The 12,705-nt window shown below is 42.6% G+C and overlaps 1 protein-coding gene across 2 annotated transcripts in view; it reads right to left on the bottom strand.

The window, feature by feature from the left end:
* The window catches only part of FAM3C (family with sequence similarity 3 member C), a 54,181-nt gene extending 45,890 nt beyond the window's left edge, over positions 1-8,291 (bottom strand). The window contains exon 1 of one of the 2 annotated variants that reach the window (XM_027539146.1): positions 8,108-8,291. The gene's annotated coding sequence lies outside the window, so the exon portion shown is untranslated. The remainder of the gene's footprint in view (positions 1-8,107) is intronic. The other variant, XM_027539147.1, reaches the window with a different exon arrangement.
* Positions 8,292-12,705: the final 4,414 nt, after the last annotated feature.

The following is a 12,705-nucleotide window of genomic DNA, read 5'->3' as shown; positions in this document are numbered from 1 at the left end:
GTATAATTCTACAGTGCCAAGAATATATTCACTTTTTCCAAAGATCACTGAGGAAAATGTAAGTGTATCCACTCTCCTGCAAAATGGCCTTCAAAAAGACGAAACTACAAAGCAACAGACCAAACACTTTAAAATAATAATTCAATAGATCCAATAAGTGAGTTTCTTCAGAAGGAAATGGTAATATTCTACTGAAAACCTCAAGAAGAGAGGGATACAAATGATCTAATCCTGGATTTGAAACTTTTCTGAACTAGCATCATATGGTTTTACTTATTTTCTTAATAGCATCACATTGAAATTACATTAAAAAGAGGATTAGTATCTAACTGGGCCTCAGAAACAGAATTAAAAGCATACTATGGAAAAGCAGAAATGAGCCAGAGGGCACCTCTCTCCCTGAAATATTCTGGGTGCACTCAGCTTTCCTCCGTAGTCCACCCACCATAAATTGCTATCCTTTGCTTTTATTTGCTTCTCCTGGCAGTGCCTGGACAAAGTAACACTTCAGAGATATTCCGTCTGATGTGTAGCAGCTGGATACAACTCCATTCTTTTAAGAACGAGACAAGACAAACTATAACTGTCATCCTGTCTTGTCCCTCCAGTTAAAAACCAGTTACAAGCAGCCGTGCTAACCATGCAACTGTCCTGCCTGTCCTGACTCAGCCCCAATGACGGGTGGAAGGAAGGAGGGGGAGCCGAGCCTGCCAGACCACACATACCACCCTCTAAGCGCAAAACTGTTTCAGCACTGTTCACCCAACACCGAGAATTCCACAGGACAACTCCTTCCACCAAGATGAATCAGCTAGAGACCTAAAGTTCTTTCCCCTTCAGATAGTTGAGATATTAGACATCTAAAATACTTCAGTTGATTAACAAGCATTTAAACATGTTTTCTGTATATACTCCAAGTGATTAGACACTAAGTGGACACATACCCCCCTCCCCCCCACCCCAAGTCTAAGCAGCTTTCTATAGACAAAAAATATTTCATTTGCCAAAATGATGCCACTGGAGGAAGCAGCATAGCAGGAGGGGCTGTTCTTCACTGAATTCTCACTGGTGAAGAAAGATTCATTTTAACCTATGTTTTAACCTAGTCTCCTCTTCAGGCCCCAATGTTCCACTGTGGTGCTTCTTTTGAAGTTGGTAGCCAGAATTCTGGTTCACTGTGACCCACTGAGAAATGGGCTTCTCTGGTAGCTCAGCTGGAAAAGAATCTGCCTATAGTGCAGGACACCCTGGTTCGATTCCAGGGTCAGGAAAATCCCCTGGAGAAGGGATAGGCTACCTACTCCAGTATTCTTGGGCTTCCCTGGTGGCTCAGATGTAAAGACTCCGCTTGCAATGCAGGAGACCTGAGTTCGATAGGATGGGAAGATCCCCTGGAAAAAGGAATGGCTACCCAGTCCAATATTCTTACCTGGAGAATTCCATGGACAGAGGAGCCTGGCAGGACAGTCCATGGGGTCGTAAAGAGTCAGACATGACTGAGAGACTTTCACTAAGAAATGGAGTATTTCTTGCCACATCAGTAACCAAGAATGTCTCAGTCAAGGAGATTCCAGCCCTCCACTGTGAGTTCCTAAGCCCTAAGGGCACTCAGAAAAGAGAATACCTGTGATCTAGCAGCCATCAAACTACAGCCACTCCCTACAGAGAGTCCCAAGAAAGTTCAAGATGTGGAAAACACAGGATACAGGACCCAGATAGCTGAGATACATATGAAAGGAATGATTTCAGTGAGCCCAGACTCTTGCAATAAATTCCTTGAGTTATCTGGCTTCCTTTAATTAACAATAATCTTTTGCTGTTCGGACTACCTGTCCCTTGTTACGAAACTTCTATATAACCTGTCCCCTGCCTCCCCTCATGAAAGCAGTTCTCACAGGGTCATTTGAGATGCTGTCTCCTGGGCTTAAAGTCCTAAAAATTCCACCAAGTAAAACATAACTCTCAACTTTTAGCGTGTGACTTTTTTTAAGTCAACACCAAACTTGGTGCTGACACGGATACTACCACAAAATCCTAAAACTACTCAACACAGGTGGCTGGTGTATATGCATGTAACTGGCTAGATGGCATCAGGGGTTATGAACTCTCTAACAGAAGAAAGGGTGACAAAAAAGAACTCAAATGAGCAAGCCACACCAATGTCACTGTAGCATAAAGTACAAATTTTAATGGACTACACAAAATGGAAATCACTAAAGTACACAGAAGCTTAAAAATAAGATTTCTGAACTGATCTGCAACACCCACACATAAAAGACTGGAAATGGGTACGCTGAAAATAACATGGGGCCAAACTAGAGTGCATTACACTCTGATACAGTTACACTGCATTTTAAAACAAAGGCATCAGTGTAATCTTCATTACAAACACATGTCAAGTACAGGCATCCTATGTTAAACTCTATTATAAACAAATTTTACAAAGTATAAGGCCTAAAGGATTGTTACATTATAATTCTTTTTACCCATGGCTTCATTATAACCCTTCACTGTAACAAGAGGGGCTTGTGGTGTCTCAGGTACCTGACATTCTACTTTACTGATTCTAAGAAGCACACTATCTCCTTTCTTTTAACAAGTCTTTAATCAGGATGAGGTTTACAACCACATTTCTTCCTCTTAGTAGTGTGTAAAATAATGGTGTACCTTACAAACAGCTTAGATTCAATGAAATCCCATATCTGGTTCTTTGAAGCCCTAACTATAAAATAGCCCACATCACGCGCACACAGGGCTTCCCTGGTGGCTCAGCAGGGAAGAATTCACCTGCCAATGCAGGAGACCTGGGTTCAATCCCTGGGTTGGGAAGATCCCCTGGAGAAGGAAATGGCAACCCACTCCAGTATTCTTGCCTGGAAAATCCCCATGGACCGAGGAGCCTGGTGGGCTGAAGTCCATGGGGTCACAAAGAGCCAGACACAACTTAGCGACTAAACAACAACATCAATTACTGGTAGGCCTTTTATTGGATTGATCAAAAAGTTCATCAGGGTTTTTCTGTAACATCTTACAAAAAAGCCCAAATGAACTTTTTGGCCAACCCAATACAAGGCAAATTCCTGAGCCTGGAATTTCTTGGAGAGAGGATTAAAACTCGTGCATGGTTAATAAACTCCCCAGGTGACCCTCAGTCAAGCTCAGATGTGAGTACTTCAGCCCAACAGTACATCAATCCAAACACACAGAGAAGTCTAGAGTAGGGCTGGGGAGTGAGTCAGATCTAGGCCACAAGAGGCCAAAGGTAAAACTCACAAGACAAGAATCTTCTTTCTTTCCTTAACAATGGAAATCAGCTAGACTCTGGGCCGCGTCTCCTGTGAGAGTGAGGGAGACAAGAGCAGTGGATAAACCTGGAAACACTGTGTGAGGAACAGAGCAAAGAGAACTCCTGTTTGCAATGCTTACAACAGAGTGTAAAATTAAAACCATCCCAATATTTTCTTGCAGCTTCCCTCTACCAAATCAGAATTTTGCTTAAAAATTCATAATCCAACTGAAGAAATGAAGTGGGGATCAGATTTCTGTAACTAAGAGTACAAACATATCCCAAATAGAAAACGAGACAAAATGACATTTCTTCTGTCAGCTCCTGCAGAGTTTCACAATTGCTGACTAAATGGCTGTAATGTAACCTGCTTTAATCTTACACTATACCATCCAAGAGGAGAAAGAGAGATGGACGAATGGATTGATAGACACAAAGGGAAGGAGGGAGGGAGAGATATGATCAATAGCAAAATAAAACTAAATACATTTTAACTATAAGTTGAACATAAGTAAAGAAGTGTCTAGTTCACAAATCGCTACAAAAAGAGACAAGAGAAAGGTACAATTTCCATAGAGTATAACTATCTTCATTTCCTATAATTCCAATATTTTACACTGTATCAGATGGGATGGTACAGGTACCTATTCTGAATGTTTTAGAAGTCCCCTATATATTCCCTTCATTTATACAGTCTTTAAGTTAGTCTTCAGAATTTCACTGTACCAGCGCAGACATAATTCTGTTAGTCAAATTATTTACATGAAGAAATGGAGAAGCAAAGAGCCTCCATCTGCCCAAGGGCCTGGAGAGTGTGTCATTTCTATCACAAAATCAAGAATGCAAGTTAGCAGCCATTTGCAAAGAACAGATAGTAAGAAGCTTCTAGTGTAAAATTTTCTGAACCAATTAAAAATTCATTTCTTTGTCAATCACAGGTCTTTCAAGACACATTTAATGATATCCTAACTGCCAATGGCACAGTGGTAAAGAATCCCCCTGCCAAAGCAGGAAACAACAGGAGATACAGGTTGGATCCTGGGTCAGGAAGATCCCTGGAGGAAGATATGGCAACCTACTCCAGTATTCTTGCCTGGGAAATCCCATAAACAGAGGAGCTTAACGGGCTACAGTCCACGAGGTCACAAAGAGTCAGACATGACTGAAGCAACGTAGCATAGCATGGCACACGGATAGCTAGGCAGTACATCAGATAACCATGATACTACCTAAACAAGCCATGATGAAAATCAATTCAGACTCACAGCTACAAACATCTATATAATTTTTTCTTACTGGCACACAAAAACTCACGAGGATCCATCAATGGATGAATACTAAACAAAATGTAGTATGTATCTATACATGGAATATTATTCAGTCATAGAAAGGAACAAAATGCTGATACAGGTTACAACATGGATGAATCTTTAAAACTTAATGTGAAGTAAAAGAAGCTGGACACAAAGATCACCTATCTTATGACTCCATTTACATGGAATATTCAGAACAGATAAATCTGTAGAGAAAGCAGACTGGTGGTTGCCATAGGTTGGGGAATGGGGTAATTCCCATTGTAATTGCTTAATGAACACGAGGTTTCCTTTTGGGGTAATGAAAATGTAGAATTAAAAAGATGTGTTGGTGGAATGCAAACTGGTGCAGCCACTATGGAGAACAGTGTGGAGATTCCTTAAAAAACTGGAAATAGAACTGCCATACAACCCAGCAATCCCACTGCTAGGCATACACACTGAGGAAACCAGAATTGAAAGAGACACGTGTACCCCAATGTTCATCGCAGCACTGTTTACAATAGCTAGGACATGGAAGCAACCTAGATGTCCATTGGCAGATGAATGGAAAAGAAAACTGTAGTACATATACACAATGGAATATTACTCAGCTATTAAAAATAATGCATTTGAATCAGTTCTAATGAGGTGGATGAAACTGGAGCCTATTATACAGAGTGAAGTAAGACAGAAAGAAAAACACTAATACAGTATATTAAGACATATTTATGGAATTTAGAAAGATGGTAATGATGACCCTATACGTGAGACAGCAAAAGAGACACAGATGTAAAGAACAGACTTTTGGACTCTGTGGGAGACAGCGAGGGTGTGATGATTTGAGAGAATAGCATTGAAGCATGTATATTACCATATGAAACAGATCGTCAGTCCAGGTTCGATGCATGAGACGGGGTGCTCTGGGCTGGTGCACTGGGATGGCCCTGAGGGATGGGATGGTGAGGGAGGTGGGAGGGTGGTTCAGGATGGGGAACACATGTACACCCATGGCTGATTCATGTCAATGTATGGTAAGAACCACTACAATACTGTAATTAGCCTCCAATTAAATAAATTAGTATTTTTAAAAGATGTGATGACCTCCCAATACTATGAATGCGCTAAATGTCATAGAATTGTACACTTAAAAATAGTAAATTTTATGTTACATAGATTAAATTTAATTTTTAAAGGCAACTGAAAAACTCACCAGAGTAAAGCTAGAAAAATAAAGAATAGATGAAAATTAATTAGATTAGAAATAAGGGAGATATAAGTAATACAAACAGCTTGAATCAAATGAAAAAGTGAAGAAGACAATGGAAGAATACTGATGGGGTGAAACTAGAAACTTAGAGGTAGTGGAACATAATTTTCTCCCCTGAGAAAATATCAGCTGACTCTATTTTAAGAGCAGAATAAAATTCACAAAACCTTTTCAAGTTTAAAGAGCTTGGGAGTCATGTGCAATCACCCCAATCAGATTAAGGAAATTAGGCAAAAATATGATATTAATAAGGTGGCCAATGCCCTCTATTGGGCAATGAACTAATTGCAGAATTACTGCTTAAAATCCCAATTTTCTGATCCCAAGTTCAGGAACTCTTCTGGACTAAGTTTAAGACAAATGTTTGCTATTTATTAAATTCTCAGCTAGATGCATTTCTGTGATGCATAAGACCAAAATCTCTTTCTTCTTAGGTCTTGGACCTTTCAGCTTTGAGAAAGGAGTTATAAAAGTAAGGAGTGGCGGGGTGGGGGAAGATTCATACCTCAGAGAAAGTACAGTAGCTTTGAGAGCCAAGGCTGCCTTATTCACAGTATCCATGTTACCTATAATTACCAGCAGGCACAAATAAGTACTCTGGTATGTCTAATTATGAATATACAAGTTTTCAAATACTGAGGCTGACCATTTAAGACTTAAAATATGTGGTTAAATAAAAGTCAGACTCTCTGATGTCCCACAAGGACTACTTATCACCATTCAACAACAATCTCTTTATCCTCTGACATTCTCTCCAATGATCTTTTCCTTTTTAAAGTTATCTTCTTTAATTACAAAAGATTTAGTTACTTAGTAATTCTTTTTAAAATTGTAACAGTTATTAAGTTTATTTAAAAGGCCACTTTAACCTAGTGGGCTCAGTCTTACTTTACTCCCTTTTAAACAGAAGATCCCTCCACTGGGGTCTTGGGGAGGAACCTGACCTGTGTCCTTTTTTGAAGCCTCATTTATAGGTGATTCTGAGAGATCCCCTGGGAGAGTATCACGGCATCAAACTCTTTCTTGCTATCAAGAAAAATGAGTTTAGAAAACATTACACAGACTACAGCTTCTCACACCTGTATAAAGGGTGGGGGGAGGGGGGAACGCTGTGATTTAATTAGTAAACTGCCACAGAACTTGAGACTGGCAGCCTTTAAAAGGAGGTATAGTTAATGATATGGATATGACCACAACCAGATGCTGATTCTGCCAATCTCTTGCTGGTGTTAGTAATTTGTACTCAATAATGCACTGTATGAAAAACATTAAGGTCTCCCCAAAACCTATAAAATTTGACAGGATATCACTAGCCCTGAAAGGTAGTTAAGAGTTCAAGGGGTCTGGGATCTCCTGCTAGTCTCTATCTTTTTGAACCTAACCTCTAGGGGAGATCATATTTTCTCAGTAAAATTGGGAAAATACACAAACGGACCTACTCTATGGGTCGTTAAGAAATAAAATGTGCATCGGAAAGCAGCTGGCACAGCGCCTCGTAAGCAGCTGTATTCATATTCTTTTTGGTCAAATAGAAAGAAACAAAGAAAAGCTTCTGTGAATTAAACAGTTTTGTATGATAAGAAATTTTTTAAAAAATACAGAGTGATGAAAACAAAAAAAATTACAGCTGGAGATTGTCAGTCCATCACTCATTATTTAGATCTAGGGTCACAAATTGTAACATATTGTAGAAACTGTGAGCTTAGCAGCAAACAAGTGGGAAAGAAAGAAAAGAAAAAACAGTACGTCCATCCGTGATACTGAATTCCAATGGGCTGGATAGGTTTAAAAAATAAAAAGTACCTCCAGCTCAGAAGACACTAAAACTTTACAACTAAGCCAAGATCGCCCTCCACAGAGTTCTAATGCAACATCCAACTCCATCCCCGCCCCTTTAGAGCACTCGGCCCGCATTTCCGACCCGAGCTGGAGACCGAGCGCGGGACGCGCACCCCAGGTGCCAGCCCCAGGCCGGAGCGCCAGGTGCAGGCGCCGCCCCGCCCTCCGCGGAGCCCGGAGACCGGCCGCCGGGCTGGGGATGCCCGCGCGGGGCCGGCGGCCTGGACCCCCGGCCCGCCACGCTCCGGTGCCCCGCTCCTGTCGCGCCCTGCCCCCGGCGGGACGCGCCCCGACCACCCGGGCACGCCCCGGGCCGGCAATCGCGGGGTGAGCGGAAGATGAAGGTGAAGGTGGGTCCCCGGCTCCCCCCAGCCTCCCTGCCTTCGGCCGCGGCACGGTCCGCCTCCCCGTCCGTCTCACCGGCCTCCCGCCCGCCTGTCCGCCGCGCGCGCCCGCTTTCCGGCCTCCCTACGGTCAGTCTTGCAGAAGGCCGACGGGAGCCGCCGCCGCCGCCTCCCGCTCGCTCCTCGGCTTCCTCCCGGGTTCCTCCGGCTTCCCCTCACCCCTGCGAGTGGCCAGGAGGAAGCCAGCTCGCCGCTGGGCCGCCTCCCCCACTTCCCCGGCGCAACCAATGGGCCCCCGCCGCTGGCAAGCCGCGCCCGCCCCCTGGCGGTGGAGGACTGCGCTGGCGCCGTGCAGGCCTGAGGAAGGGCCTGAGAGCAAAGGGAGGGGTTCTGCGGCCCCGCCCCCTGTCCGCGCCGGGCTGTCTGGACCTGCCACGTGGGAGCGAAGGGGGCGGCGGCCGTCTGCACTCCAGGACAGGGCAGAAGTGTCACGGCCTCTCCTCGCCCTCCCCCGTCCGCCACCCTCTGCCTTCAGTCACACTTCTATAATCCCCGCCTTAAAGGAAGAAAATTTAAAATAATCAGTCCCATTTTAGAGCTCCATATTCGAGATGATCATTATTTCCTCCTGACTCCTTCCAAACTAGTTCACCTATGGCAAAGATACTACCTGACTGAGCACTAGAACGCTGGTAACCTTAAATGTTGGGCTCAAGGAGAAAGGCAATTCTTGTATTTTGCACCTCACTTTCGTTTAATGTATTTAGCAACATAAAAGAAATGTTTTTCTCCTGTACACACCTTTTCGCACGATCATGTGTTAACTGGGAGGTCAAACCAAAACCTGCAAACGCAAAATTGTTTCATAATTCCTATCCATATTCCAAAATAATAACTATAACCCTTATTAGCAATATTAGGTAGAATATCAGGACAATACATGGTTGTAGAAATTAAATTGCATTAAAGAAATAATAGAGTTTAATCATAGTATTCTACCAAGTCTTAACATACCTGGAAAAATAGAAAATACAGAACTTAAATAATAGCTATGAATTTGGAAGTTTGTGTTCCATGATAGGATGAAGAGAGCCTTCTTTGCTTGCACCTTGCTGGGCCTTTGGGAATGTGTTCTCATTTAATACTCACAACTCAGACTGAAGTCGATAATAGCTGTGTTTTGCTTTAACTGATAAAAAAAACCCAAGACTTCAAAGTTAAGTTTAAATCACTTGTTTGAAAATATAAGGGAGTAAGTTGTGAAGTTGGAATTCTAGCCTGGTCCATCTAGCTTCAAACAAATAAGGCACTTCATTTCTTATTATACAAAAATACAACATGTACACACCTTCCCTTGATCCCTAGGTCCCACTGAGAGAATTTCAGTTCAGTTCAGTCACTCAGTTGTGTCTGACTTATTTGCAACCCCATGAACCGCAGCTCGCCAGGCCTCCCTGTCCATCACCAACTCCCGGGGTCCACGCAAACCCATTTCTGTCGTGTCGGTGATGCCATCCAACCATCTCATCCTCTGTCATCCCCTTCTCCTCCTGCCCTCAATCTTTCCCAGCATCAGGGTCTTTTCAAATGAGTCAGCTCTCCACATCAGGTGGCCAAAGAGAGAATTTAGAAGCCTCTTGATTAGAGAGGTCAGGCCATATTTGTGAAAAAAAAAAAAAAAAAAAAAACTTTTTGCTCCATAATCAAATTGGCCTGTATGGAAAGAACATATGGCATAGTATTATAGCACTACACTTGAAACAATTTCTGGGTTGAACATGTGCTGAATAACCAATGACCATAATATATAGCTTCAAACCCTTCAATAGGTAATGAAATTAATAATAGTGGGTCACAATCGACATTTTGTTATTGATTCACTGCAATAGAATAGAACAAAAAAATCAGAGTTCCTAGCATAACTTGAAAATACATACTGTTTCATGAAATATTTGTACAATATTAAGTGTAGTTGAGTAGATTACAGCATCCTGGGCTACAGTGTAAATTATATTTTTCATACGGATTGCATTGTTTAAAAGTTGGTAAATCATTTCTTTAGCACAGCTGTTAATCAACGATTTTTTTCACCTGCTGTTTTACTTGGCAAGAGGCAGGAAAGCAGGAAAAACACAGGAGTAACGATAAAGTTAATAAGACTACAAAAAACTGCAGCTCCGAGAGGCTTAATCCAAACTAACGTTTCTGTGTTACATTATAATAATACATTACATTTAATAATAGGTAATGATAATTCATGGGAGAAGGCAGTGGCACCCCACTCCAGTACTTTTGCCTGGAAAATCCTGTGGATGGAGGAGCCTGGTGGGCTGCAGTTCATGGGGTCGCTAGAGTCGGACACGACTGAGCGACTTCACTTTCACTTTTCACTTTCATGCATTGGAGAAGGAAATGGCAACCTACTCCAGTGTTCTTGCCTGGAGAGTCCCAGGGACGAGGAAGCCTGGTGGGCTGCCGTCTCTGGGGTCGCACAGAGTCGGACACGACTGAAGCAACTTAGCAGTAGCATGATGATTTTTATTTTTAAAGCCAATGTTTATTATGTATTTGCTGTGTTCCAGGCTCTTTCCTAAACTTCATATATATATATATATATTTACTCATTTAATCCTCACAATAATCCTATTATACCTAAATCCTAAATACCAAGGAGAAAAGTGCATAACAGGGCCAAGATTCAAACCCCCAATGCCCAAAATTTCAAGCCTCAAAACTCACCCTTGTCTATACTTGGAAAAGAAAATTCATTACCTCTTCAGTGGCTTCAAGTTTTTACATAAAACTGTAGCTTATACTGTACAATTTCCCACATAAGAATTACATAATATTGCTACAGGTTAAGCTTGATGCAAAGCCTCAGAATATTAATTGGGCCCATTCTCAAGCAGAACATTTCATTTGGCATCAGTTATCTGTATATGCGGGCTTTCGAGGTGGCTCAGTGGTAAAGATTCAGCCTGCCAATGAAGGAATTGCAGGTTCTATCCCTGGATCGGGAAGATCCCTGGAGAAGGAAATGGCAACCCACTCCTTTATTCTTGCCTGGAAAATCCCATGGACAGAGGAGCCTGACGGGTTACAGTCCATGGGGTCACAAAAGAGTCAGACACAAGTTAGTGACTAAACAACAACAATAATCTGTATATGGAGTAGAGATTGCCTGCAAATACAGCAACCAATGATTCCTCCCATTTCTGTAAATTCCTGCCACATTTACCACCAACAGGTAGAGTCTGTGTCCCTCCTCTGGAAACTGGGCTGTCCTGGGACTTGTTTTAACCCATAGAATGCAGCTGAAGTGATGCTGGATAACTTCCGGGCCTTGAAGCTTCCATTATTTTTAGAATCCCATCACCACATAAAGAAACTCAGATCAGGCTACTGAATGAGAAGAAACTCCATGGAGAGAAAGAGAGGCCTGGTTAGGCCCAAACCGTCCAACCACTCAGCTGAGTCAGCAGATGACTGAGGTCATCTGCGTGGTCCAGCCTGAGTGGAGCTTCTCACTGAGCACACCAAGAGTGACCCCAAACAACAACATGTGGGAACCACCCCATCCAAACCAGCCAGCCCACATAATCTTGAGAAATCACTGTTTGTTGCTGTTATCAATTGCTAAGTTCCGTGGTAGGTTTTTTTTTTTTTTTTTTTTAATGTAGTAATAGGTCACTGAAACATGGAGGGAAAGGTTTGTAAAAAAAACAAACAAAAAAAATTTAAAATAAACACATACATAAATACAAGCTGACTAGTCCTAGGAGTGGGATTACATTAAAATATTAGAGCATGCTTATATTGGATTGTCACCCCAAACTTGTAGAGGGATAGCCAGAAACTCTACAAGGTTTTAAAGAATATCATGGGTGGGGGAAAAACACAGAGGTAGAATAATAAAAACAAAAAATAATAAAAAGTGTCAAATGCAATACCTATACACTGAGTTAAATACCACACTCTGCTGCTGCTGCTAAGTCACTTCAGTCATGTCTGACTCTGTGCGACCCCATAGACGGCAGCCCACTAGGCTCGCCGGTCCCTGGGATTCTCCAGGCAAGAACACTGGAGTGGGTTGCCCTTTCCTTCTCCAATGCATGAAAGTGAAAAGTGAAAGTGAAGTAGCTCAGTTGTGTCCAATCCTCAGCGACCCCATGGACTGCAGCCTTCCAGGCTCCTCTGTTCATGGGATTTTCCAGGCAAGAGTATTGGAGTGGGGTGCCATTGCTTTCTCCGAAATACCACACTCAGGTGTGGCTTAAAAAGTGTTGTTCAGAATAGTCACAAAAATGTGCATTTAGAAGTCTCAAACTGAGCTTTCCTGGTGGCTCGGTGGTAAAGAATCCGCCTGCCAATGCAGGAGAAACAGGTCAAGGAGGCTCCCACATGGCAGTTGTTGCTGTCGTTAGTCACAAACACACATACTGAGCCCGTGCTCTAGAGACCGGAAACTGTGACTATTGAGCCCACATGTCGCAGCTACTGGATCCTGAGTGCCCTAGAGCCCATGCTCTGCAACAAGAGAAGCTAGCCGAGGAGAAGCCCACGCACCGCAACTAAGAGCAGCCCCCACTTGCTGCAACTGGAGAAAAGCCCACACAGCAATGGAAACCCAGAACAGCCATACAGAAATATATAATTAAAACAGAGAAGAGACCC

The sequence above is a fragment of the Bos indicus x Bos taurus genome, chromosome 4 (assembly GCF_003369695.1).
Source record: "Bos indicus x Bos taurus breed Angus x Brahman F1 hybrid chromosome 4, Bos_hybrid_MaternalHap_v2.0, whole genome shotgun sequence".
Lineage (NCBI taxonomy): Eukaryota > Metazoa > Chordata > Mammalia > Artiodactyla > Bovidae > Bos > Bos indicus x Bos taurus.
This window is presented reverse-complemented; position numbering and strand designations above follow the sequence as displayed.